This window comes from Ictidomys tridecemlineatus, chromosome 15, assembly GCF_052094955.1.
Source record: "Ictidomys tridecemlineatus isolate mIctTri1 chromosome 15, mIctTri1.hap1, whole genome shotgun sequence".
Classification (NCBI taxonomy): Eukaryota; Metazoa; Chordata; class Mammalia; order Rodentia; family Sciuridae; genus Ictidomys; species Ictidomys tridecemlineatus.
The window spans coordinates 47,720,174-47,736,156 of record NC_135491.1 but is presented as its reverse complement, the minus strand read 5'-3'; positions in this window follow the sequence as shown (position 1 = coordinate 47,736,156).

Sequence of the window (15,983 nt, the reverse complement as noted above, 5' to 3'; positions counted from 1 at the left end):
TCAACAGAGACGAGCATTAGCTGATCACTTGTATTTGGAGACAATTCTACTGCAAAATTTAGTTGGAAATAAACTTAATATTTAGAGATAAGTTATTTTATTTCTGGTGAGATTTATCACAATTGGAGTATATCACCCTCATCATGATACTCTGTGGTAGAATAAAGATGTGTTGTCACTCTGCTTTAGAGTAAGAAACTGGATCATTTTTTTTAAGTCTTGCGATTATATTTGAATCTTATATACATGGCTTGAAATGAAAAGGCATTCTCATAAATCCTTGCATTATGTGGGAAAATGTCAACTACAGCTTTAAATAACATTCTTAAGAGACAAAAGGAAGCACAAAGTATCTGCTCTTTACAAAGACTACACACACATACACACACACACATACACACACACACACACACACACACACACACCCCTCTCCTAAGAGACCTGTTTCTATTTTCATAATATGGTTAAGTTAGGATTACCCAAGGAAAAAATTTCAAAGGATTTATCATTTAACACTTCAATGGAGTTACTAATAGGAATTATATTGAAGTAGGTCATGCCAAATCCACCTTCAAATTACAAGAGATCTTATATAAGTCAGCAAACATTTCAAACACAATAGCCACAAAACCACCATTATTACCAGTGTATGTAATATCTCTAGTATACAGAGAATCAAAAGATTCAAACTTCAACACAGGTTTTTATTTGAAATCTAACTAATATCTTAATTATTATAAGGGTTCATATAAGATAATATAATCACATTGAAAGTAAAATAAAAATCAATCTTTCTCCCAGCTCATGATATACTTTATTATTTTAACTATATAATCAAAGCTAAAAAATGAATTCAAAATGAAGGCTTTAAACAAGAAGTTTCTTTTATTCTAATGAAATATAGAAATATAACTTTCAAGGTTGTAAATTTCTGGAATTCATGAAACAGTTTTCTCTGACCCTTTGGAAAACACTTTCTAAATCATTCATATATAAGATGCTGTTAGATTTTAATACTAATGATAAAATCTGAAGAGGAGTATTTATGTGGCTTGCCTCGTTGACCTGCAATGTATGTCTGAAGTAAATCTAGGGGGAAAATATCCCATAAACCCCTACTATTCCTTGATGAAGGAAAATGAGTTATGAGGGTATGCTCTAAAAAAATAAAATAATGTGATGGTTTTTGTAAAATCTGTTTGTGAACTAAATATAAGATGTCAAAGGGCCTTGTCTGACATTCTAACTTTACATCATAGGTGCTTAGTTTATTGTTCTTAAAATAGGAGAATTGTACCAGTACTAACTCTTGTCTCAAAACATTAATTATTTCTATTTTTGGCAGGTAACACTTTTGGCCTGAGTTCTATTTGGAAGGTTTAATATATTTTTGTTATTATACATTACACTGGATTGAAACTATAACCAAGGTAATAACCTGCCCATCAATTTACTAACACTGAACCATCAAATATATTCAATCAGTTGTAAATCAGAGAGCATGTTGGGGAGAGGGAAAGAGGGAGATCAAAGTAGACAGAGGGGCAAGGTATTCTTAGGGTTAATAATATGCCATTATTTAAAAATAATTATTTCCATTGTTGAACTAATTGAAATAAGTTTTAAGCCTTAGTTCTAGCTTCAAACTTTAAAAGTTTCTGTATTTTATCTGTGATGAATTACATTATTCTTACTCTTAGAGATACTATATCCTTTTGATTTTAATAGACTTCTATGGAGGCAAGTGTGGTCCATAAGAAATGAGCAATGTGAATTTCCATTTTTTGTTTAAGAGTCTCACTTATTCTACTACTGAGATCATCCAAAAGCAAAAATACAAGGCACAGTATCTCAGTAAAATAGGAAAAAGCTCTTTCTAGTTCTTTCAGCATTCTTCTAGATAAGATTCTTTTCTTCCTATGTCCCTATTTTAAAAATTTGACTCCATTCTCGTGAATGAATGAAAATTATTAAAATTCTTGTTTTGCTCTCAAATCCATGACTTGCCTCTAATTGTGGGACCTGAAGAATCTTCCTGTTGATTGATAATACATATTTTCATTCAACAAATAAGTTTTAGCAATGGAAAGGAGAAAGCACTTCTGGATACTCTTGTGCATTTAAACCCTAACAAAAAAGAATATCATAGATGTGACTTAATTATATATATGTATATTTATACAAATAAAAATGAAATATATTTTTCATAATGTGATATTATGAATGGGCTTTGTTACATTAAAATATCATATATATGAAGACAAATGTATATCAATATTGATATTCACTACCCTTATCTTGATCTTCATAATAACTCTATCATTTAAGCAGAAAAAGAAATATTATTTCCATTTTATAGGTGAGATAAGGAAGAGATAAGTGCCACAGTGAAGACTTAAACTAGTCAGACATTCTTTTCAGTATGCATCATTGTGACAAAATTATAAGCACAACTAGAAATGTTCAATAAAGACTCAATTTTCCTGATTACAGGGTTCAATAACAACTTTAGTAACATCTGCACTAGTTTTCATAGTAAGTAAAATTCTTCAATTGTATAAAATAATGAACTTCACAGAGAAAAGCAGTGACCATTTATATAGACTGCAATGTACATTACTTTATAAATGATAGAAAAAGTCTCATTCAACTAATAAGAATTATTAAACAGTATAAGTACACTAAAATCAACCATATTTCTCCCCTTACGCTGTGTATAACTTTAGAAACTATGTGGATTTCTCTATCGGAATTAAGAACCATTCTGGTCAAAAGAGAAGAGTATTTTTGTAGAGAGCATTATGGGATTACCTTGAAGGTAATTTACGTCATCCTTCCTTTTGTTCATGTCTATGCCATCCACTTTGGCCAGTTGTTGTTTTTAATCATATGATCTCCAACAAATTCTGTCTCACTTTTTTCTCATGTACTTTGGACTTCTCAGGCATGATAAATCAGATAGCAGTAAAATAGCAGGTTCTAAAAGGCAGAGGTCACAGGTTTTCCAAGGGATCTTCTTAAAAAAGACTCTCTTGGATTCAGATGAAGGGAAATGCACCCTGCTCCTTCCTCTTGGAGGTCTGATGGAATACTCAGCAAGCTAAAAACTGCCTCCAAAATTCCTTCTTTCCTTAATTTTCAACCTCCCAATCTGTTAATATTCTTTATATGGCTAAATAGCTTAAGAATAACTGCTTTTCTCCCTCCTCCTTCTTTAACTGAAGGTGACTTCATATCTCTTCTTGAACTCTTTAGTCTTGGGGCTTCAGGCCTCAACTAAAATAGACAGAGTTCCATTTTAAGTTTCTATTTTACATGATTCCAAAACTGCACCAAATTCAAGAGGTAAAGGGAAATAATTTTTTCATCAAGTAAGGAATAACAAATAGCAGATAATCTGAAAATTTTATAGTTGAAGTTAGATCACTAAAGGAGCAATATTTATTTGCCACCATGATTTTATTTGCTAACCACATGCTCATCTTCATAACAATTAAATAAAATGTAGCATTATTGGTAATTTTCATATACCAAAGATAAAATCTCAAACTCTAAGAAAACAGACATGCTATTCTGTGCCCAAAACAGCTAATCCTATTTTCTATAGAGAATCTAGAGGTAAATAAGGAGCCAAAAGAGGGAAAAATGTCCACCCTTTTGGCAACATTAATGTAGGGTATTTATAAGCTCTTAAGAAATAATTAACACCAGAGAGGTCAAATATAGACTTTACATAAAAAGCTCCAGGAAAGCTCCAAATAAATTTAGAATGAAAATGAGGAGTTTTAAATTGTTATAATATAGACAAACAAACTGAAACAATGATTGTTGGGTTCACATTATTTTTCTCAAGAACTTTCAATGGTTCTTGATTAGAATCATACTTTGATTTCCATAGCATTTCAGTTTGCCATTCCTCTAGAACACCAGAAATCTTACTATTTCAATATGACCCTTTTCTATTTTTGTTAACACTAGATATGCTAGCTACATCACTATGGAATATATTCCCTACAATTTGTCATTTTAAGAAAACTTTACTGGACCTTTTCAAATTTTACTTGTTCTTTTACCATTATCTGCTTTTAGTACAGTTACAGTTTCAGTTTTAAGTATTTGTCCAAGGATTATATGACAAGAGCAAACAACTTCTAAAAAAAAATTTAATAGTAATAATTAAAACCATACTTTAAATCTCATCAATATCCAGAAAAATGTAATTTAAGAATGATATTCATTCAGGGACTCATTTTTGAGCACCTGTTTGTGGTTGTTGACTATCCCACAGACCTAGAGAAAGAACTACATAAACAATACAACTTGGGTATGCAGTGAATGTGTTAAAACTAACAAGTAGTATTAACTTGAAATTCTTGACAGAAGTCAAATCTTTAGCAATCATGTGAAACAAATACTCCTAATTAATGAAATTATTTTCATTAATTTCCTAGCTACTCTTTTTTTTTGCTTTTTTATTGGTGCCTTATAATTATACCTAACAGTGGGATTCATGACATATTTGTACATGCACATAATTTAATCTATCTTATTCCCTAGTACCCCTCGCCATCTAACCTCTTCCTTCCCCATGATCTGCTTGTTCTATTCCACTGATCACCCTTCTATCATTCTTATTGTTATTTTAATTAGTGCATTATAATTATATATTTAAAATCAAGATTCATTGTGGTATATTCATGTATAGATATAGCATGTTTTGGTAGATTTGTTTTAAAATTCACTTTTGCAGGCTATGGCAAAGATAATGACAGACAAATATGATTATAAATATTTGTTATAAATTTGAACTAATTGGTTATATACTGGATCTAATCAAGAGATCAGTGGGCACAGTCTCTCTCTCTCTCTCTCTCTCTCTCTCTCTCTCTGTGTATGTGTATGTGTGTGTGTGTGTGAGAGAGAGAAAGAGAGAGAGACTGGGGATTGAACCAGGTATACTGTACCACTGAGCCACAGCCCTTTCATTTTTTAATTTAGAGACAGGATCTTGCTAAGTTTTGCAGGCTGGCCTTGAAATTGTGATCCTCCTACCTCTGCCTATTGATTCAATAGAAATTATAGGCCTATTACCACTATGCTATGCACAACAGTATGCACATTTTTATTCTAGATTTTATTATCTCTTTGAAAGGAATTGGATCCTTTCATTTTGTTAATTTCAAGTCAACCAGTTCCCTAGAACCAGTATCCAATGAAAACCTGAAAGAATTTGCCATTTCTTCTTTTCCTTTTTCATTCCTCTTGGGGTGTGTGTGTGTGTGTGTGTGTGTGTGTGTGTGTGTGTGTATGTGTGTGTGTGTGTGTGTGCGCACACACACACACAAAAAAAATAAAGAAATGATTATTTCTGCAGCTTTTGGTCTGAATGGTTGTCACTCCATTTGCTGTAATTCAATTTACCTCCTTCCAAAAATAGATGCTTCAGTTGCAACCCTCGCCTCTTTAGAATCTCCATGCAGGCAAGCTTAGCTAATAAATTCTGATTAATGTAGCCAAATACAAACTCCCACCTCAATCCCCCTTAACTTGGAATACTATCATCAGATTGGTTAACAGAGGGAAGGAAATAACACAATAAGGTTGGGAGGGATGGAGATAGGAGTAAAATAGTAATAAAAAGTAATTATATAAAAATGCTAAAGATATAACATCTGTTTTTTGCTTAGCCCTCTGAGCTTGACAATTCCATATTTATGCTATTGTCCATGTTTAAACAGATACAAAAAAGGGAAAAGGAAAAGAATGTTTATTAAATAGTGCAGGAAAAATAAGAGTCTTTATTACACTGGTAAGGAAAAGAGAAACTCAGTGAAATTTCTTTCCACAGATTTGCCTTTGTGATCTGCAAGGTGCTGTTCCCCTGCTTACATTCCGTTACCCTGGCAACACACTCCTGTAAAATAAAGATTATTAAAGCGCATATGATTATTTTGCTGCTGAGTGAATAAGACAAGCCGCTTCTGAAATGCCTTATCAGAGAAATTCAATTTTAGACCAAATTGTGTTTTTGCCTCCTTCTAGCTTTCTCCGCCCTCCCCCACTTCAAATAAAACCATCATCTCCACAGTTACTACATGATATTTTGTTATTCATTCACACTGTTAGCATTTTAAGCTTTCTTTTAATTTTATGAAAGAATTCTTTTCCATTTTCCTATAGTTCCAGTCTACTTTCCAGCTATCTACTACCTTGCAAATCAAAATTAGAAGGCAATGTGTCCCTGCTTTGATTTTAATATATAGTAGTAATAGAAATATTGAATTTTGTACCAAACATAAATGCATACATCATACATTGAATATGCAATATTTCATCAAAGGATGGGAAAGAGCAAAGATAGGGCCTGTGGTAACATTTTAAAGGCTGAATATCCAACTGTACCAGTTGGTTTCACCCTTAAGTTTAGTGTCTTGTGCTTTCTTTCCCATTTGACACTGCCCTAAGCTGATGCTACAAAGACAGACAGTACTATAGTTGCTTTGACAGCGGTTTTACCTTTGTGTAAGTACTTCTAGATTTGCTATTCAGTTTTTGAACATAATAAGGAAACATTCCTTAAATTCTGGAAATTATTTAATATTAAATTTATAAGGTTCTGTTAATATTAGCCAATTTCCTGAAAGATAGTAATGGCAACTTTGCCATACCTATCTAATGATTTTACTAGAAGCAATAATGTTCAGGGTCCAAGGAAAAGTGAGTAAAAAAGAAAAAATACAGCAAGTTGGTATCAGTAAGCTTGCTTTCATGATGTCTGTGTGAAAAGGCTATCATTTAAAATCTTTTTAATATAAGAGTTAAATCAGCTTTGAAGAAGAGGTGGAAGAAATGAGGTCTTTCAGAAAAAGGAAAGGTTCTAACCTAGGCTACATAGAAAATTCCTTCATGTGTGTGTTAAAACTGATGAGAGACATGGGTGGACATAAACAGTCTGGGAGAAACCTTCATCTTACACTGCCAACAGTGGATGGTTGAGATGGATGATGTTTCCACCGAGACTGTTTATGGGGCATTTTCCCAATGCTATAAAGCAATGGGCACGTAACTTGATGTGTCAGGCAGGTGCACATGTGGCGTGCACATACACAGTAGTATAGTTCTGATATTTTAATAATATGCAATCATTAATCTTGCCTCTTTTAACATTCATTCAGGCCCTACCAAGTACCATAGCCTTAACATTGATTAAGCAGGTAGGCTCCTGGCTTTTTATTTAGTTAACCACAAATCACTGCTCATTAAGTAAGAAGTAACACTGATAGTTAACAAGTATTATAAAAACTAAGTTCAAGCACGATTCTGTTATCAGTTCTTGTGATGAAGCAAACCAAATTTAGTATTATATACCACATCTTCAATATGCTACCACCATGGAACTTATGGCTGTAATTCACTCCCAGCACTGCCCAGAAGGTGTCACCACAGCCTCATTGGCTTGAAGGACTAGGGGACAAGTGGGGAGTAAAAAGCAAAGGAAGAAAAACAGACACAAAGAAAAAAAAAATCTTTATGCAGACAAAGGAAAATAAGCTAACTACTAGGCACTAATATTCCCATATACAGAAACCCAAACGTTTACCCTATGTTAAAACTATAAATTTTCTATAGGAGAAAGTGAGATTCTACTTGTCAGTGAGAGTAAAAAGTAGATTCAAGGAAAGGGCTACTTGAGGCAGTCACTTTGTGGAAAGTAAACAGCAGGTGATAAACAGGGAATACACATGTACTGAGCCTGGTCCAAGCTTCTCACCTAAACTGGTTTATGTCATTATCATTTCTAGCTGTATAAGATACACTGGACTGCATAAAAAGGAAGATAAAAGAATAGCTAAAAAGAGATACTACAAAGAATCAAAGCATATAAAACATAAAGCCTTTTATTGAGAAACTGTGCAAATTAACTCCGAATTACTGCCATAGTCAGACAAGAGGAGGCTTCAAGGCACAAAACTTGTTGCTGCACTCCATCTTGCTTTATTGTGGTGTCTTCACTCATGTACTAGTAGCTAAAAGCCATCCCCTTTATAGTACTACATCTTTTAATCTCCCCTCTTTCCCCCTGTAGTTTAATTAAAAGACAATGAACCTTTTAAAGTAGTCAAATGGAAAATATAAAATTGCACCATTCTATCAAAGCTTAAGATATTCCTGTTCTCAGAGCATGAGAAGAATTCAAAATAACATACTTGGTGTTTTATTACACACCAGTCCCTCTGTGCCATTTCTTTATCAGAGCTCTTGGTTGAAATAGCTATTTGAAACCAGAAAAGCAATTCAACTTTAGACTGATAAATAGAGTCAAAATATATTCAAAAAAGTCAAGTAAGATCAATTTGATCTATTCTATAGATCAGTGTGTCTTATTCTTAATTTCTATAATAATATTATTGTAATTCTGCATTCCTCCTATGTTTAACTGATGTAGGTCTAAAAATTAGTAGCCTTTACTTTTTATTTAATGTGTTGTCAGATGTAGTGCATATGAGCTAAAATAAGATAAATGTAATAAAATGTTATTAGATGATAAGTAGGCCTGAATGCTTAGCTTTTCTCCAACTCCACAGCCTAAATCTATTAATTTTGGCAAAGGGCACCAAGACAAATCCATGCTGTTTGAAACGTTCCATGGGAGTCTTTAAAAATGAAGGTCTTGTCTACTCTTTATGGACATTAAAATGCTTCATCCCAAGGACCCCTTTATAGCAAATTGCAAGCTGTTCTGTTTTATCTGCTTTGACAGGATGAAGGGCTGAGCTGGCCCTAGAGGAATGGGATACAGAGTCTGAGTAGTTTGAACTTGAGATTTCCAATAAACCATCTCCTACAATTAGAAGAAAGGCATGAAGGAAAGTCATTTCAGCATGTAGGTTCAAACCATTAAGAATTATTTTATTCCCCTTTACTTAATGCATCACTAAAATTCTAACAAAAATCATGTTCCTCCAATGTTCCTCTCCAAACCAGCACTAAAGCTCTTATGACCAGAGCACTGTTGTACACATGTCTTTCTTAGTTACTTGATTGTATCACCTGCTATCTTAACTCTTGGTATCTTACAAAATCAAATTCTTTTCAGCACTACTCTTGCACAGTCATTAATATTCTTTATTCTTTAGTTCAATGTTCACTGTAGGTTAAAAACTATAGCTTCCTTTTTTTTCTTTCTAGCCAATCAGTCTTCATATAAGAAATACTTGCATATTTCCATTAGTTATTAAATGCAGGCAGGGCATGAGATTTGGATTTAATTCTTCATTTGTAGATTCTGACTTAAGGAACCTTGCTAAAAACTTCCAAGACACCACTCAATTCATTAATGCCATCTCTCTCCCTTTCTTCTATTCTCCTACAATTAGGTTTGTCTCATTTCTTAGAGAATCATCACATTCAATGGATTTGAAGAGTCTGAAATATTAATCCAATTATGTCCCATCATCCTGCTTATGGAGTACCTAAAAAACTTTAAATGAGCAACACATATACCATTTATAGTAACTTTGCAATAAATATTTATATATTCAAGTTCCATTCTTTTGAAAAGTAATAGTTAAATGATTCAGATAATATTAGTATTCTTAGTGATATCATAAATATTATTGTAATAAATTATATAATAAGCTTTAAGTTATAATTCCCAACATTTTTTAATGCACCTGTGCCAATTTCATTGGAAATTTTGCAGAATTTTACACTCAGGACTTACTGAGTTAACTTGGAAAAAATAAACTTATCATTTAGAATGGAAAATTATAATAATTGATTTTTTTAAAGTGCTCAAAGCCACAAAATTATGAATATACCCTATGTAGGTCACCTTATACTATAAAAGTAATGAAAAATGAAAGGATGGGGGAAAAAGTCTCTCATTACTACCTCCAAAACTTTAACAACAACAAAACTAAAAATTTATCAGGAAAGATCATACTAGGTCAGGATATGACCCTCAAACACATTCTGAAATCCTATACTAGAGTAAACAATACCTAAATCTCTAATCCAAGACTGAAGTCTGTACCCTTCTCAAGTTTGCATTATGCTGTGCCAAAACATTATTAAAATTTTACTAATATATCAAAAGGGAAAAGAGAAAAGAATGCAAATGTCTGAACAATTAAAATAGAAAAGCATAAAAAAGTAATTTAAAGCAGAGGCTTTCAAGTTAGACGTGTATTTGAGTATTGGTTCTTCTAAACTACTGAGAAGTTCTTGAACAGTCTAAGATTCAGTTAATTTTTCTATAAATAATATTTATATTTTCTATAAATAATATTATCAACTTTATAGAGTTGCTGTGCTTGAATAAGATTGTACAGGTAAGATGTTCAGCATAGTGCTTGTTACACAAAAATAAATATTCAGTGTTAGTTGTTCCTTGAAAGGATCTTTGGGTGGATTTGAGAATGAAAATGTCATATTCATTTTACATGTCTTATTTTATAAGGACAAAAAAATACACATGGAAAAACAAATACATGTTTCATCCATTTAATTTAAAATTAAATCTAAAGAGTAAATATCACTGGGCTTTCAGTAATGAAGATGGAGTGACTTCACAATTCAGTGTAAAATTTGACATAGACCCTCTACTTTTCAAAGCAGAAAGTACGGTAGATAAAAATGGATAACTAAGAACAGGTGACATAAATAGACTCACATACTTCCATGGGTCAGAATGGAAAAAGAGATGCAGAATAGTTGCAGGGCTGAGGCTAATGGCATGCTGGACTCTGGAGGGAAACAATGGTAGCCAGGGATTAGGCTCCAGTGTGGTAAGGTGGGACTTAAGTTTCATAGAAATGGGGATGAGACTTCAAACTCATCTGATGATGGGATGTGGTGTGGAACTCCTTCACCTGAAGGATGGCTCCATGGCTGAATCTGCTATACCTCTAATATCATTCTGGGCCAAACATAAAATTGTCACTGTAAAAAGAACCTCAGGGAGCCAGGTGCAGGCAACTGAAAGATCATCATAGGGAAGAATATGCAATGTCAAATAAAAAGAACAAAAACTCATAAATCTCCCACTCAAAATAGGCCTGCAAACCAAAATTCACAGAAATCTAATCCTAACAAAAGTGTCCAACAGGATCAACAAATCAACAGTCATAAAATGAATTCACTTTATATAAAATCAAGTTTTATTGAAACTGACTGACAAAGACTTTAAGAGAAGTATGTTTAGGATATTTGAAGACACACATGAAGAAATAATTTCTGGCAAGAATCAGAAATTACCAAATGAAAGATGAAGAAATAAAATAAGAAAAGGTAAAGGCAGAAAAGAATAAAACGATATCACTGAAATTAAACCTCTGGACTTGATCTTATATATAAAACCCCAAGAAATTAACCACAACAATTATTAAATCAATTAAATGAGTTCAGGAAGGTTGCAGAATAATATAACGATATATAAAAATTAATTATGTTTAAACACTCCCAATGTATAGACTATAATTTTTAAAATTATGTAAATAATTCCATTTACTATTACATCAATAGAAATAAAATACCTTTAAATAATGTAACAATAGAAGGGCAGACTTGTATACTAAGAACTACAAAATACTTGTTGAAATAAATCTGATTTTTTAAAAACCTAAATAAATGTAAGGGCATCTAACAATCATCTGACTGAGAGACTTAATGTTGTTAGCTGGGTGCAGTGGTGCATGCTTGTAATCCCAATAGCTCAGGAGGCTAAGACAGGAGGATCATGAGTTCAAAGTCAGCCTCAACAACAGCAAGGTGCTAAACAACTCAGTGAGAACCTATCTCTAAAAAAAAATATAAAATAGGGCTGGGGATGTGGCTCAGTGATTGAGTGCCACAGACATCAAACCCAGGTACCCCTCAAAAAAAAAAAAAAAACTACTCATATATGTGTGTGTGTGTGTGTATCATTATTATTATTATTATTAAGATGATAATACTCTTCAAATTGATTTACAGATTATATAAATTTCTATTAAAACCCCCAATGTAAGCTAGATGGGGTGGCCCATGCCTAAAATTCCAGCTATTCTGAAGGCTGAGGCAGGAGGATTGCAAGTTTGAGGACAGCCTCAGCAATTTAGAAAGACCCTGTTTCAAAATAAAATTTAACAAAAGGATTGGTGATGAAGCAGAGTGGTAAACCATTTGCCTAGCATGTGTGAAGCCTTAGGTTAAATCCAAACAACCAACCAAACAACCAAAAGGGGTTATTCTTACAGAAACTGATAAGTTGATCCTAAAATTTATATGGAAATGCTAGAGACCCAAAATAGACAAAACAATCTCAAGAAAGACCAAGTTATGGGATTTACATTTGCTAATATCAAACCTTACTACAAAAGCTACAGCATTCAAGATTGTATGGTGCTGGTATAAGTATAGACATAAAGATCAATAAAACAGAATTGAGATTTCAGAAATGCACCCTTGTATTTCTGGCCAATTGATTTACAACAAGGGTGCCAAGATAATTCAATAAGGGAAAGAAAACTCTTATAACAAACTATGTTGTGACAAAGAGACATCTGCATGCAAAGAACATGCAAAATTAAGTAAGGATAGATTAAAGATTTAAATGCAAGAGCCAAAACTAAAAACAAAACAAAAACAAACAAAAACAACAACAACAAAAAAACACTTAGAACCAACAGAAAGGAAGAAAGTAACAATGTGATGGCACAAACCCATAATCCTAATTACGGGGAAGGCTGAAGGAGGAGGACCACAAGTTGGAAGCTGCCCCCAATTCTCACAGTAAACCTCGCTAATTTAGGCTGCCAGCAATATCTATGTCACTGCCTAAATGATGTAGTGCTTTGAAATTCCCTTCACTAGATTATTAGACCATTACCTTTAAATTCCACCTTATAAAAAGTATCAGTACATGGGCAAAATGTACATAAATTATTTGTACAATGAAACATGTGACCTCTAATCCAATTCCCAATTGAGTTCTCATTCCCCTCTGAAACCTCATGAGCATGGTGGGTTTTTTTTTAAGTTTCAAAATAATTTTTGAATTTGAAATGAAAAATGTAGATACAATGTTTATAATTAGATTCATGATGGGAAATAACTACTGCTTTGTTTTCACACTTGGACATGAGAAGTCACATGTGCCCTGAAATCTAACTTCTTTTTTCAGGGAAAATTACATTTAGATTTTCCATTTCTTACTACTTTTTGTTTCTTTAACAAGTTTACAGTAGCCTCTAAACATGTTTAAATATTTTGGAAAAAAACTTGAATGAAACACATTTTCTATTATATTTTACTTATAAAAATAATGAACTTTTGTCATAGCATGTGGTTTGTTTTTTATTTTTAGAAATTATGGTATACACAGTAGTTGGGTTCATTCTGACAAAACCATACATGCCTGGAATTTTATTTACTCCACTTTCCCTTCTCTCTTCCTTTCCCCTATTCTCCTTCCTCAACTCTACTGATCTTTCTTTCACTTACTTATTTATTTAGTTTTGATTGGTGCTTCCTACCTATAAAGATGAAACTCCATGTCATATTTATATATACACATAATGTGATTTTGTTAAATTCATTTCTATTTCCTCCCCTTTCCTATCCTTCCTCTCTTCCTTTTGATCTCTTTCTTCTACTATACTTATCTTCCCTATATCTTTCTATTCATTCCTGGCCCTACTTCTTTCCCTTATTTTATGAGCATAGTCTTTACTGTCAGCATTCCTATTGGCATTTTGATCACTTCGAGAATCACTCATTAAACTGTGCTTAGAACATTCTAAGTCTTCTCCATCCTGCATCTCCAGACTTTTCCAAACTCCTCCTGAAAATCAGTTCCAAAGGTTTCTAAACCACATGCCAGCTTAGTTACAGCAACAACCCCCACTGTCAGCACCAATATTTGTATTAGTCAGCTTTTTGTCACTGTGACCAAAATACCAGAAATGAGCAACTTACAGGAGGCTTATGTTTTCAGTGGCTCAATTCATGGTCAGCTGACTTCATCACTTGGAGCCCAGGATGAGGCAAAGTTTCATAGCAGGAGGGTATAACAGAGGACAGCTGTTCCACTCATGGTGGCCAGGAAACAAAGAGAAAGAAAGGAGGAAGAAACAGGAGGATAATACACAATCCTCAAAGGTACACCCCCATTGACCCACATTATCCAACCATGTCCAACCTGTCTAAATTTACCACCCAATACTGTGATCCTTTCAGATTATTAATTCATCAAGTGGATTAGTTCACTAATTAGATCACAGCTCTCATAATCTAATTATTTCACCTCTGAATATTCCTGCATTAACACAGGAACTTTCGGGGGTTTGGATTCTTGCATATCCAAACCACAACAGAGGCCAACAATGGCAACTGGGTGATACCCTCCTTCAAAATATAATAATAATAATAATAATAATAATAATAATAATGGGCTGAAGAGGCTGAAGATGTGGTAGAGTACCCTTGGATCCAATCCCCATATGCTTTGGTCCAACAATTCTATTCTTAGGAATATATCCAAGAGAAATGAAAATGTGAGCCACATAAAATCTTATACATGAATGGTCATAACAGTATTATTCACATATTCAGAAAGTAAAAACAACCCAAGTGTCCATCAAATGAATGGACAAACAAAATGTAGTAGTATTACTGAACAAAAAAAAAGAGAAAGGTATGAAATACTAATAGGTACTATACAATGTAAATGAATCTCAAAAATATCAGTTGCAAAAGAAATCCAGTGGCAAAAGACAAAGTATTATATGATATCATATCATACACATGTTCAAAACAGACACATTCATAGAGACAGAAAGATTTATGGTTATGGAGGCCTGGAGGGCACAGGCAAATAGAAGGGTGAGTTATGAGGAGTTACTGTCAATGGGTTTATTTTTGGAATAATGAAATTAAAATGTTGAAAAATAAAACTTAGGTAATAGTTGTAGAACCCTGTAAAATATACTAAAACCCACTGAATTGTATTCTATATACACAGGATGTATATTATGACATGTTAATTATATCTCAATAAAGGGTTTAAAAATGACTTAAGAGCCATACACCACATCTGTAATCTCAGCAACTTGAGAAGTTGAAGCAGGAAGATTGAAAGTTAAAGATTAGACTGGCAATTTAGCAAAATCCTTTCTCAAAATAAAAAACAAAAAGGATTAGAGAGTAGCTAGTGATAGAATGCTCCTAGGTTCAACTTCTAGTACCACAAGAAGGAAGGAAGGAAGGAAGGAAGGAAGGAAGGAAGGAAGGAAGGAAGGAAGGAAGGAAGGAAGGAAGGAAGGAAGGAAGGAAGGAAGGAAGGAAGGAAAGAAGGAAGGGAGGGAGGGAGGGAGGGAGGGAAGGAGGGAGGAAGTCTGGGGATGAGAATGTAAACTGCTATAACCACTTTTAAAAACAATTTGGTAACATTTAACATAGTTAAATATATACATATACCCAGAAATTCCACTCTCAGGTCATAACAAGGCAAAAATATTACACAGAAGTAAAAAGAGACAGGAACAAGAATGTTCACTGTAGCATCGTTTTTAACACAAAACAGAAACTACTAAATGTTTATGAAGAAATGAGTGGATAAATAAGCTGGGCATATTTTTAAAATGAAATACCATACAAAAGTATCAATGAAAATAAATCTAAAGATAAAAAAAGAATGTTGACCAAAAATTAAAACTACAGAATGACATATGTAGTGCGATACTGCTTACTGCTCAAAAATCACATTATACAACAGCGTATACCACTTTTGTTACATAAAGATATAATAATAATGTAAAAATTTCTTAGGAATAAAAAAATCACTAATTTCAAGGTATTACTTCTGAGAATAAAGGTAATGGAATGGTTAAACATGAATTGTATCTATAATGTATCAGTATGATTACTTTTTAAAATTCTGTAATAATCAAACCACATGGATAATCTATTAAGCTGTATAATAGGCACATGGGTATTGCTTA